The 14014-nt window shown below is 36.5% G+C and overlaps 1 long non-coding RNA gene across 1 annotated transcript; it reads left to right on the top strand.

The window, feature by feature from the left end:
* The first annotated feature begins 752 nt into the window (after window positions 1-752).
* Window positions 753-1822, top strand: LOC119322125. The gene is made up of 3 exons (XR_005155424.1): window positions 753-1060; window positions 1469-1570; window positions 1681-1822. It is a non-coding gene; the product is annotated as an uncharacterized LOC119322125 (long non-coding RNA).
* The last annotated feature ends 12192 nt before the right edge of the window (window positions 1823-14014 follow it).

Below are 14014 nucleotides of genomic sequence, written 5' to 3'. Positions count from 1 at the left end.
ATAACAAGGTAAGTTCTGCGCGTTACAATATGCGGTTATTTTTTCTGAATTTTAAGCAACCTCTTTATTGATAAAAGAACAAGGTAAATAGTGTGTAGTAATATTAGTAATAATTATAGATGTAACTAAAATTATGATGCAGTTTAGAATTGAGTTCAAGGAGATTTTCAATTCTAAAAGTTTTATTCAGATATGATTATCTAGCTTGCTTGCCATGTATGCAACACTTCTTTAGAAAATCATCATCACATATTTTTCCATTGAAAGAGAGCAGCATATAGTTCTCCATCTCTCTCTCTCTCTCTCTCTCTCTCTCTCTCTCTCTCTCTCTCTCTCTCTCCCTCCCTCCCTCCCTCCCTCCAACTTCGCAAATCATTGTCCTTAGATAAAATTGAATGGACTTACTATATGGTCTTATTTTCTGTATCAATCATGAACAGGTTTATTTAACCCTGACACACCTTGCCATTGTCATGAAATATGATGCCCGTGGAGAACTCTTTAAATGAATATGTACCGCATGGTGATTCAGTGAAGTTGAGGTTGCTCTTCAACCTACTTACCTTGCTATATCATTAGGCTATCATTATTTTGAACCATGTGTGCCAACCATAGACGTAATCATGTAACTCGTCTGCTATTCTTGTCAATAGGAAAGTTACTTCTTTCAGCAATTACTTTCAGGGGTTAGCTACTGCCATTCTCCATGCTACGCTTTGCTTTTTGAAAATCGTGAAAGGAAACAAATGCAAAACTCAATTGCGCATGAATTAATGCTGCAAATGCAACACCTCGAGTGTCACTATGATGTTTAACTGGAAAGCAACCTCCTCCTCCTGGACGGGAATCCAACACCTCGAGTGAAAATTTGCGACTTTGTTTACTCAAAGGTGTGATAGTTATGTTTCCTGGATTGCTAGAGTTGATATGACTTTGACTACTTGATCAAATTATGGCATCAAGGTTTCAGTCTGATTTGCTGCATTCCAAACAAAAAAACAACCTTTGGTACTCCCAACATACATAGCACCCGAAGTTTTTCCGAGAAAAGAATAACAAGGTAAGTTCTGCGCGTTACAATATGCGGTTATTTTTTTTGAATTTTAAGCAACCTCTTTATTGATAAAAGAACAAGGTAAATAGTGTGTAGTAATATTAGTAATAATTATAGATGTAACTAAAATTATGATGCTGTTTAGAATTGAGTTCAAGGAGATTTTCAATTCTACAAGTTTTATTCAGATATGATTATCTAACTTGCTTGCCATGTATGCAACACTTCTTTAGAAAATCATCATCACATATTTTTCAATTGAAAGAGAGCAGCATATAGTTCTCCATCTCTCTCTCTCTCTCTCTCTCTCTCTCTCTCCCTCCCTCCCTCCCTCGAACTTCGCAAATCATTGTCCTTAGATAAAATTGAATGGACTTACTATATGGTCTTATTTTCTGTATCAATCATGAACAGGTTTATTTAACCCTGACACACCTTGCCATTGTCATGAAATATGATGCCGGTGGAGAACTCTTTAAATGAATATGTACCGCATGGTGATTCAGTGAAGTTGAGGTTCCTCTTCAACCTACTTACCTTGCTATATCATTAGGCTATCATTATTTTGAACCATGTGTGCCAACCATAACGTAATCATGTAACTCGTCTGCTATTCTTGTCAATAGGAAAGTTACTTCTTTCAGCAATTACTTTCAGGGGTCAGCTACTGCCATTCTCCATGCTACGCTTTGCTTTTTGAAAATCGTCAAAGGAAACAAATGCAAAACTCAATTGCGCATGAATTAATGCTGCAAATGCAACACCTCGAGTGTCATATGATGTTTAACTGGAAAGCAACCTCCTCCTCCTGGACGGGAATCCAACACCTCGAGTGAAAATTTGCGACTTTGTTTACTCAAAGGTGTGATAGTTATGTTTCCTGGATTGCTAGAGTTGATATGAGTTTGACTACTTGATCAAATTATGGCATCAAGGTTTCAGTCTGATTTGCTGCATTCCAAACAAAAAAATAAACTTTGGTACTCCCAACATAAATAGCACCCGAAGTTTTTCCGAGAAAAGAATAACAAGTTATGTTTTGCGCGTTACAATATGCTTTTATTTTTTCTGAATTTTAAGCAACCTCTTTATTGATAAAAGAACAAGGTAAATAGTCTGTAGTAATATTAGTAATAATTATAGATGTAACTAAAATTATGATGCAGTTTAGAATTGAGTTCAAGGAGATTTTCAATTCTACAAGTTTTATTCAGATATGATTATCTAGCTTGCTTGCCATGTATGCAACACTTCTTTAGAAAATCATCATCACATATTTTTCCATTGAAAGAGAGCAGCATATAGTTCTCCATCTCTCTCTCTCTCTCTCTATCTATCTATCTATCTCCCTCCCACTCCCTCCCTCCCTCCAACTTAGCAAATCATTGTCCTTAGATAAAATTGAATGGACTTACTATATGGTCTTATTTTTTGTATCAATCATGAACAGGTTTATTTAACCCTGACACACCTTGCCATTGTTATGAAATATGTTGCCGGTGGAGAACTCTTTAAATGAATATGTACCGCATGGTGATTCAGTAAAGTTGAGGTTGCTCTTCAACCTAATTACCTTGCTATATCATTAGGCTATCATTATTTTGAACCATGTGTGCCAACCATAGACGTAATCATGTAATTCGTCTGCTATTCTTGTCAATAGGAAAGTTACTTCTTTCAGCAATTACTTTCAGGGGTCAGCTACTGCCATTCTCCATGCTACGCTTTGCTTTTTGAAAATCGTCAAAGGAAACAAATGCAAAACTCAATTGCGCATGAATTAATGCTGCAAATGCAACACCTCGAGTGTCACTATGATGTTTAACTGGAAAGCAACCTCCTCCTCCTGGACGGGAATCCAACACCTTGAGTGAAAATTTGCAACTTTGTTTACTCAAAGGTGTGATAGTTATGTTTCCTGGATTGCTAGAGTTGATATGACTTTGACTACTTGATCAAATTATAGCATCAAGGTTTCAGTCTGATTTGCTGCATTCCAAACAAAAAAACAACCTTTGGTACTCCCAACATACATAGCACCCGAAGTTTTTCCGAGAAAAGAATAACAAGTTAAGTTCTGCGCGTTACAATATGCGGTTATTTTTTCTGAATTTTAAGCAACCTCTTTATTGATAAAAGAACAAGGTAAATAGTGTGTAGTAGTATTAGTAATAATTATAGATGTAACTAAAATTATGATGCAGTTTAGAATTGAGTTCAAGGAGATTTTCAATTCTACAAGTTTTATTCAGATATGATTATCTAGCTTGCTTGCCATGTATGCAACACTTCTTTAGAAAATCAGCATCACATATTTTTCCATTGAAAGAGAGCAGCATATAGTTCTCCATCTCTCTCTCTCTCTCTCTCTCTCTCTCTCTCTCTCTCTCCCTCCCTCCCTCCCTCCAACTTCGCAAATCATTGTCCTTAGATAAAATTGAATGGACTTACTATATGGTCCTATTTTCTGTATCAATCATGAACAGGTTTATTTAACCCTGACACACCTTGCCATTGTCATGAAATATGATGCCGGTGGAGAACTCTTTAAATGAATATGTACCGCATGGTGATTCAGTTAAGTTGAGGTTGCTCTTCAACCTACTTACCTTGCTATATCATTAGGCTATCATTATTTTGAACCATGTGTGCCAACCATAGACGTAATCATGTAACGCGTCTGCTATTCTTGTCAATAGGAAAGTTACTTCTTTCAGCAATTACTTTCAGGGGTCAGCTACTGCCATTCTCCATGCTACGCTTTGCTTTTTGAAAATCGTCAAAGGAAACAAATGCAAAACTCAATTGCGCATGAATTAATGCTGCAAATGCAACACCTCGAGTGGCACTATGATGTTTAACTGGAAAGCAACCTCCTCCTCCTGGACGGGAATCCAACACCTCGAGTGAAAATTTGCGACTTTGTTTACTCAAAGGTGTGATAGTTATGTTTCCTGGATTGCTAGAGTTGATATGACTATGACTACTTGATCAAATTATGGCATCAAGGTTTCAGTCTGATTTGCTGCATTCCAAACAAAAAAATAAACTTTGGTACGCCCAACATACATAGCACCCGAAGTTTTTCCGAGAAAAGAATAACAAGTTAAGTTTTGTGCGTTACAATATGCTGTTATTTTTTCTGAATTTTAAGCAACCTCTTTATTGATAAAAGAACAAGGTAAATAGTGTGTAGTAATATTAGTAATAATTATAGATGTAACTAAAATTATGATGCAGTTTAGAATTGAGTTCAAGGAGATTTTCAATTCTACAAGTTTTATTCAGATATGATTATCTAGCTTGCTTGCCATGTATGCAACACTTCTTTAGAAAATCATCATCACATATTTTTCCATTGAAAGAGAGCAGCATATAGTTCTCCATCTCTCTCTCTCTCTATCTATCTATCTATCTCCCTCCCACTCCCTCCCTCCCTCCAACTTAGCAAATCATTGTCCTTAGATAAAATTGAATGGACTTACTATATGGTCTTATTTTCTGTATCAATCATGAACAGGTTTATTTAACCCTGACACACCTTTCCATTGTCATGAAATATGATGCCGGTGGAGAACTCTTTAAATGAATATGTACCGCATGGTGATTCAGTGAAGTTGAGGTTGCTCTTCAACCTAATTACCTTGCTATATCATTAGGCTATCATTATTTTGAACCATGTGTGCCAACCATAGACGTAATCATATAACTCGTCTGCTATTCTTGTCAATAGGAAAGTTACTTCTTTCAGCAATTACTTTCAGGGGTCAGCTACTGCCATTCTCCATGCTACGCTTTGCTTTTTGAAAATCGTCAAAGGAAACAAATGCAAAACTCAATTGCGCATGAATTAATGCTGCAAATGCAACACCTCGAGTGGCACTATGATGTTTAACTGGAAAGCAACCTCCTCCTCCTGGACGGGAATCCAACACCTCGAGTGAAAATTTGCGACTTTGTTTACTCAAAGGTGTGATAGTTATGTTTCCTGGATTGCTAGAGTTGATATGACTATGACTACTTGATCAAATTATGGCATCAAGGTTTCAGTCTGATTTGCTGCATTCCAAACAAAAAAATAAACTTTGGTACGCCCAACATACATAGCACCCGAAGTTTTTCCGAGAAAAGAATAACAAGTTAAGTTTTGTGCGTTACAATATGCTGTTATTTTTTCTGAATTTTAAGCAACCTCTTTATTGATAAAAGAACAAGGTAAATAGTGTGTATAATATTAGTAATAATTATAGATGTAACTAAAATTATGATGCAGTTTAGAATTGAGTTCAAGGAGATTTTCAATTCTACAAGTTTTATTCAGATATGATTATCTAGCTTGCTTGCCATGTATGCAACACTTCTTTAGAAAATCATCATCACATATTTTTCCATTGAAAGAGAGCAGCATATAGTTCTCCATCTCTCTCTCTCTCTATCTATCTATCTATCTCCCTCCCACTCCCTCCCTCCCTCCAACTTAGCAAATCATTGTCCTTAGATAAAATTGAATGGACTTACTATATGGTCTTATTTTCTGTATCAATCATGAACAAGTTTATTTAACCCTGACACACCTTTCCATTGTCATGAAATATGATGCCGGTGGAGAACTCTTTAAATGAATATGTACCGCATGGTGATTCAGTGAAGTTGAGGTTGCTCTTCAACCTAATTACCTTGCTATATCATTAGGCTATCATTATTTTGAACCATGTGTGCCAACCATAGACGTAATCATATAACTCGTCTGCTATTCTTGTCAATAGGAAAGTTACTTCTTTCAGCAATTACTTTCAGGGGTCAGCTACTGCCATTCTCCATGCTACGCTTTGCTTTTTGAAAATCGTCAAAGGAAACAAATGCAAAACTCAATTGCGCATGAATTAATGCTGCAAATGCAACACCTCGAGTGTCACTATGATGTTTAACTGGAAAGCAACCTCCTCCTCCTGGACGGGAATCCAACACCTCGAGTGAAAATTTGCGTCTTTGTTTACTCAAAGGTGTGATAGTTATGTTTCCTGGATTGCTAGAGTTGATATGACTTTGACTACTTGATCAAATTATGGCATCAAGGTTTCAGTCTGATTTGCTGCATTCCAAACAAAAAAACAACCTTTGGTACTCCCAACATACATAGCACCCGAAGTTTTTCCGAGAAAAGAATAACAAGTTAAGTTTTGCGCGTTACAATATGCTGTTATTTTTTCTGAATTTTAAGCAACCTCTTTATTGATAAAAGAACAAGGTAAATAGTGTGTAGTAATATTAGTAATAATTATAGATGTAACTAAAATTATGATGCAGTTTAGAATTGAGTTCAAGGAGATTTTCAATTCTACAAGTTTTATTCAGATATGATTATCTAGCTTGCTTGCCATGTATGCAACACTTCTTTAGAAAATCATCATCACATATTTTTCCATTGAAAGAGAGCAGCATATAGTTCTCCATCTCTCTCTCTCTCTCTCTATCTATCTATCTATCTCCCTCCCACTCCCTCCCTCCCTCCAACTTAGCAAATCATTGTCCTTAGATAAAATTGAATGGACTTACTATATGGTCTTATTTTCTGTATCAATCATGAATAGGTTTATTTAACCCTGACACACCTTGCCATTGTCATGAAATATGTTGCCGGTGGAGAACTCTTTAAATGAATATGTACCGCATGGTGATTCAGTGAAGTTGAGGTTGCTCTTCAACCTAATTACCTTGCTAGATCATTAGGCTATCATTATTTTGAACCATGTGTGCCAACCATAGACGTAATCATGTAACTCGTCTGCTATTCTTGTCAATAGGAAAGTTACTTCTTTCAGCAATTACTTTCAGGGGTCAGCTACTGCCATTCTCCATGCTACGCTTTGCTTTTTGAAAATCGTCAAAGGAAACAAATGCAAAACTCAATTGCGCATGAATTAATGCTGCAAATGCAACACCTCGAGTGTCACTATGATGTTTAACTGGAAAGCAACCTCCTCCTCCTGGACGGGAATCCAACACCCCGAGTGAAAATTCGGGACTTTGTTTCCTCAAAGGTGTGATAGTTATGTTTCCTGGATTGCTAGAGTTTATATGACTTTGACTACTTGATCAAATTATGGCATCAAGGTTTCAGTCTGATTTACTGCATTCCAAACAAAAAAGCAACCTTTGGTACTCCCAACATAGATAGCACCCGAAGTTTTTTTGAGAAAAGAATAACAAGTTAAGTTCTGCCCGTTACAATATGCGGTTATTTTTTCTGAATTTTAAGCAACCTCTTTATTGATAAAAGAACAAGGTAAATAGTGTGTAGTAATATTAGTAATAATTATAGATGTAACTAAAATTATGATGCAGTTTAGAATTGAGTTCAAGGAGATTTTCAATTCTACAAGTTTTATTCAGATATGATTATCTAGCTTGCTTGCCATGTATGCAACCCTTCTTTAGAAAATCATCATCATATATTTTTCCATTGAAAGAGAGCAGCATACAGTTCTCCATCTCTCTCTCTCTCTTTCTCTCTCTCTCTCTCTCTCTCTCTCTCTCTCTCTCCCCCTCCCTCCCTCCCTCCAACTTAGCAAATCATTGTCCTTAGATAAAATTGAATGGACTTACTATATGGTCTTATTTTCTGTATCAATCATGAACAGGTTTATTTAACCCTGACACACCTTGCCATTGTCATGAAATATGTTGCTGGTGGAGAACTCTTTAAATGAATATGTACCGCATGGTGATTCAGTGAAGTTGAGGTTGCTCTTCAACCTACTTACCTTGCTATATCATTAGGCTATCATTATTTTGAACCATGTGTGCCAACCATAGACGTAATCATGTAACTCGTCTGTTATTCTTGTCAATAGGAAAGTTACTTCTTTCAGCAATTACTTTCAGGGGTCAGCTACTGCCATTCTCCATGCTACGCTTTGCTTTTTGAAAATCGTCAAAGGAAACAAATGCAAAACTCAATTGCGCATGAATTAATGCTGCAAATGCAACACCTCGAGTGTCACTATGATGTTTAACTGGAAAGCAACCTCCTCCTCTTGGACGGGAATCCAACACCTCAAGTGAAAATTTGCGACTTTGTTTACTCAAAGGTGTGATAGTTATGTTTCGTGGATTGCTAGAGTTTATATGACTTTGACTACTTGATCAAATTATGGCATCAAGGTTTCAGTCTAATTTGCTGCATTCCAAACAAAAAAAACAACCTTTGGTACTCCCAACATACATAGCACCAGAAGTTTTTCTGAGAAAAGAATAACAAGGTAAGTTCTGCGCGTTACAATATGCGGTTATTTTTTCTGAATTTTAAGCAACCTCTTTATTGATAAAAGAACAAGTATATTAGTAATAATTATAGATGTAACTAAAATTATGATGTAGTTTAGAATTGAGTTCAAGGAGATTTTCAATTCTACAAGTTTTATTCAGATATTGATTATCTAGCTTGCTTGCCATGTATGCAACACTTCTTTAGAAAATCATCATCACATATTTTTCCATTGAAAGAGAGCAGCATATAGTTCTCCATCTCTCTCTCTCTCTCTCTTTCTCTCTCTCTCTCTCTCTCTCTCTCCCTCCCTCCCCCTCCCTCCCTCCCTCCAACTTCGCAAATCATTGTCCTTAGATAAAATTGAATGGACTTACTATATGGTCTTATTTTCTGTATCAATCATGAACAGGTTTATTTAACCCTGACACACCTTGCCATTGTCATGAAATATGTTGCCGGTGGAGAACTCTTTAAATGAATATGTACCGCATGGTGATTCAGTGAAGTTGAGGTTGCTCTTCAACCTACTTACCTTGCTATATCATTAGGCTATCATTATTTTGAACCATGTGTGCCAACCATAGACGTAATCATGTAACTCGTCTGCTATTCTTGTCAATAGGAAAGTTACTTCTTTCAGCAATTACTTTCAGGGGTCAGCTACTGCCATTCTCCATGCTACGCTTTGCTTTTTGAAAATCGTCAAAGGAAACAAATGCAAAACTCAATTGCGCATGAATTAATGCTGCAAATGCAACACCTCGAGTGTCACTATGATGTTTAACTGGAAAGCAACCTCCTCCTCTTGGACGGGAATCCAACACCTCAAGTGAAAATTTGCGACTTTGTTTACTCAAAGGTGTGATAGTTATGTTTCGTGGATTGCTAGAGTTTATATGACTTTGACTACTTGATCAAATTATGGCATCAAGGTTTCAGTCTAATTTGCTGCATTCCAAACAAAAAAAACAACCTTTGGTACTCCCAACATACATAGCACCAGAAGTTTTTCTGAGAAAAGAATAACAAGGTAAGTTCTGCGCGTTACAATATGCGGTTATTTTTTCTGAATTTTAAGCAACCTCTTTATTGATAAAAGAACAAGTATATTAGTAATAATTATAGATGTAACTAAAATTATGATGTAGTTTAGAATTGAGTTCAAGGAGATTTTCAATTCTACAAGTTTTATTCAGATATTGATTATCTAGCTTGCTTGCCATGTATGCAACACTTCTTTAGAAAATCATCATCACATATTTTTCCATTGAAAGAGAGCAGCATATAGTTCTCCATCTCTCTCTCTCTCTCTCTTTCTCTCTCTCTCTCTCTCTCTCTCTCTCCCCCTCCCTCCCTCCCTCCCTCCAACTTAGCAAATCATTGTCCTTAGATAAAATTGAATGGACTTACTATATGGTCTTATTTTCTGTATCAATCATGAACAGGTTTATTTAACCCTGACACACCTTGCCATTGTCATGAAATATGTTGCTGGTGGAGAACTCTTTAAATGAATATGTACCGCATGGTGATTCAGTGAAGTTGAGGTTGCTCTTCAACCTACTTACCTTGCTATATCATTAGGCTATCATTATTTTGAACCATGTGTGCCAACCATAGACGTAATCATGTAACTCGTCTGTTATTCTTGTCAATAGGAAAGTTACTTCTTTCAGCAATTACTTTCAGGGGTCAGCTACTGCCATTCTCCATGCTACGCTTTGCTTTTTGAAAATCATCAAATGAAACAAATGCAAAACTCAATTGTGCATGAATTAATGCTGCAAATGCAACACCTCGAGTGTCACTATGATGTTTAACTGGAAAGCAACCTCCTCCTCCTGGACGGGAATCCAACACCTCGAGTGAAAATTCGGGACTTTGTTTCCTCAAAGGTGTGATAGTTATGTTTCCTGGATTGCTAGAGTTGATATGACTTTGACTACTTGATCAAATTATGGCATCAAGGTTTCAGTTTGATTTGCTGCATTCCAAACAAAAAAAATACCTTTGGTACTCCCAACATAGATAGCACCTGAAGTTTTTCCGAGAAAAGAATAACAAGGTAAGTTCTGCGCATTACAATATGCGGTTATTTTTTCTGAATTTTAAGGAAACTCTTTATTGATAAAAGAACAAGGTAAATAGTGTGTAGTAATATTAGTAAGAATTATAGATGTAACTAAAATTATGATGCAGTTTAGAATTGAGTTCAAGGAGATTTTCAATTCTACAAGTTTTTATTCAGATATGATTATCTAGCTTGCTTTCCATGTACGCAACACTTCTTTAGAAAATCATCATCATATATTTTTCCATTGAAAGAGAGCAGCATACAGTTCTCCATCTCTCTCTCTCTCTCTCTCTCTCTCTCTCTCTTTCTCTCTCTCTCTCTCTCTCTCCCCCTCCCTCCCTCCCTCCCTCCAACTTAGCAAATCATTGTCCTTAGATAATATTGAATGGACTTACTATATGGTCTTATTTTCTGTATCAATCATGAACAGGTTTATTTAACCCTGACACACCTTGCCATTGCCATGAAATATGTTGCCGGTGGAGAACTCTTTAAATGAATATGTACCGCATGGTGATTCAGTGAAGTTGAGGTTGCTCTTCAACCTACTTACCTTGCTATATCATTAGGCTATCATTATTTTGAACCATGTGTGCCAACCATAGACGTAATCATGTAACTCGTCTGCTATTCTTGTCAATAGGAAAGTTACTTCTGTCAGCAATTACTTTCAGGGGTCAGCTACTGCCATTCTCCATGCTAGGCTTTGCTTTTTGAAAATCGTCAAAGGAAACAAATGCAAAACTCAATTGCGCATGAATTAATGCTGCAAATGCAACACCTTGAGTGTCACTATGATGTTTAACTGGAAAGCAACCTCCTCCTCCTGGACGGGAATCCAACACCTCGAGTGAAAATTTGCGACTTTGTTTACTCAAAGGTGTGATAGTTATGTTTCCTGGATTGCTAGAGTTGATATGACTTTGACTACTTGATCAAATTATGGCATCAAGGTTTCAGTCTGATTTGCTGCATTCCAAACAAAAAAACAACCTTTGGTACTCCCAACATACATAGCACCCGAAGTTTTTCCGAGAAAATAATAACAAGGTAAGTTCTGCGCGTTACAATATGCAGTTATTTTTTTTGAATTTTAAGCAACCTCTTTACTGATAAAAGGACAAGGTAAATAGTGTGTAGTAGTATTAGTAATAATTATAGATGTAACTAAAATTATGATGCAGTTTAGAATTGAGTTCAAGGAGATTTTCAATTCTACAAGTTTTATTCAGATATGTTTATCTAGCTTGCTTGCCATGTATGCAACACTTCTTTAGAAAATCATCATCACATATTTTTCCATTGAAAGAGAGCAGCATATAGTTCTCCATCTCTCTCTCTCTCTCTCTCTCTCTCTCTCCCTCCCTCCCTCCCTCCCTCCCTCCAACTTCGCAAATCATTGTCCTTAGATAAAATTGAATGGACTTACTATATGGTCTTATTTTCTGTATCAATCATGAACAGGTTTATTTAACCCTGACACACCTTGCCATTGTCATGAAATATGTTGCCGGTGGAGAACTCTTTAAATGAATATGTACCGCATGGTGATTCAGTGAAGTTGAGGTTGCTCTTCAACCTACTTACCTTGCTATATCATTAGGCTATCATTATTTTGAACCATGTGTGCCAACCATAGACGTAATCATGTAACTCGTCTGCTATTCTTGTCAATAGGAAAGTTACTTCTTTCAGCAATTACTTTCAGGGGTCAGCTACTGCCATTCTCCATGCTACACTTTGCTTTTTGAAAATCGTCAAAGGAAACAAATGCAAAACTCAATTGCGCATGAATTAATGCTGCAAATGCAACACCTCGAGTGTCACTATGATATTTAACTGGAAAGCAACCTACTCCTCCTGGACGGGAATCCAACACCTCGAGTGAAAATTTGTGACTTTGTTTACTCAAAGGTGTGATAGTTATGTTTCCTGGATTGCTAGAGTTGATATGACTTTGACTACTTGATCAAATTATGGCATCAAGGTTTCAGTCTGATTTGCTGCATTCCAAACAAAAAAACAACCTTTGGTACTCCCAACATAGATAGCACCCGAAGTTTTTCTGAGAAAAGAATAACAAGGTAAGTTCTGCGCATTACAATATGCGGTTATTTTTTCTGAATTTTAAGCAAACTCTTTATTGATAAAAGAACAAGGTAAATAGTGTGTAGTAATATTAGTAATAATTATAGATGTAACTAAAATTATGATGCAGTTTAGAATTGAGTTCAAGGAGATTTTCAATTCTACAAGTTTTATTCAGATATGATTATCTAGCTTGCTTGCCATGTATGCAACACTTCTTTAGAAAATCATCATCATATATTTTTTCCATTGAAAGAGAGCAGCATATAGTTCTCCATCTCTCTCTCTCTCTCTCTCTCTCTCTCTCTCCCCCTCCCTCCCTCCCTCCCTCCAACTTAGCAAATCATTGTCCTTAGATAAAATTGAATGGACTTACTATATGGTCTTATTTTCTGTATCAATCATGAACATGTTTATTTAACCCTGACACACCTTGCCATTGTCATGAAATATGTTGCTGGTGGAGAACTCTTTAAATGAATATGGACCGCTTGGTGATTCAGTGAAGTTGAGGTTGCTCTTCAACCTACTTACCTTGCTATATCATTAGGCTATCATTATTTTGAACCATGTGTGCCAACCATAGACGTAATCATGTAACTCGTCTGTTATTCTTGTCAATAGGAAAGTTACTTCTTTCAGCAATTACTTTCAGGGGTTAGCTACTGCCATTCTCCATGCTACGCTTTGCTTTTTGAAAATCGTCAAAGGAAACAAATGCAAAACTCAGTTGCGCATGAATTAATGCTGCATATGCAACACCTCGAGTGTCACTATGATGTTTAACTGGAAAGCAACCTCCTCCTCTTGGACAGGAATCCAACACCTCAAGTGAAAATTTGCGACTTTGTTTACTCAAAGGTGTGATAGTTATGTTTCGTGGATTGCTAGAGTTTATATGACTTTGACTACTTGATCAAATTATGGCATCAAGGTTTCAGTCTGATTTGCTGCATTCCAAACAAAAAAACAACCTTTGGTACTCCCAACATACATAGCACCCGAAGTTTTTCCGAGAAAAGAATAACAAGGTAAGTTCTGCGTGTTACAATATGCGGTTATTTTTTCTGAATTTTAAGCAACCTCTTTATTGATAAAAGAACAAGTATATTAGTAATAATTATATATGTAACTAAAATTATGATGTAGTTTAGAATTGAGTTCAAGGAGATTTTCAATTCTACAAGTTTTATTCAGATATTGATTATCTAGCTTGCTTGCCATGTATGCAACACTTCTTTAGAAAATCATCATCACATATTTTTCCATTGAAAGAGAGCAGCATATAGTTCTCCATCTCTCTCTCTCTCTCTCCCTCCCTCCCCCTCCCTCCCTCCCTCCAAATTAGCAAATCATTATCCTTAGATAAAATTGAATGGACTTACTATATGGTCTTATTTTCTGTATCAATCATGAACAGGTTTATTTAACCCTGACACACCTTGCCATTGTCATGAAATATGTTGCCGGTGGAGAACTCTTTAAATGAATATGTACCGCATGGTGATTCAGTGAAGTTGAGGTTGCT

Source organism: Triticum dicoccoides, chromosome 6B, assembly GCF_002162155.2.
Source record: "Triticum dicoccoides isolate Atlit2015 ecotype Zavitan chromosome 6B, WEW_v2.0, whole genome shotgun sequence".
Taxonomy (NCBI): Eukaryota; Viridiplantae; Streptophyta; class Magnoliopsida; order Poales; family Poaceae; genus Triticum; species Triticum dicoccoides.
This window is presented reverse-complemented; position numbering and strand designations above follow the sequence as displayed.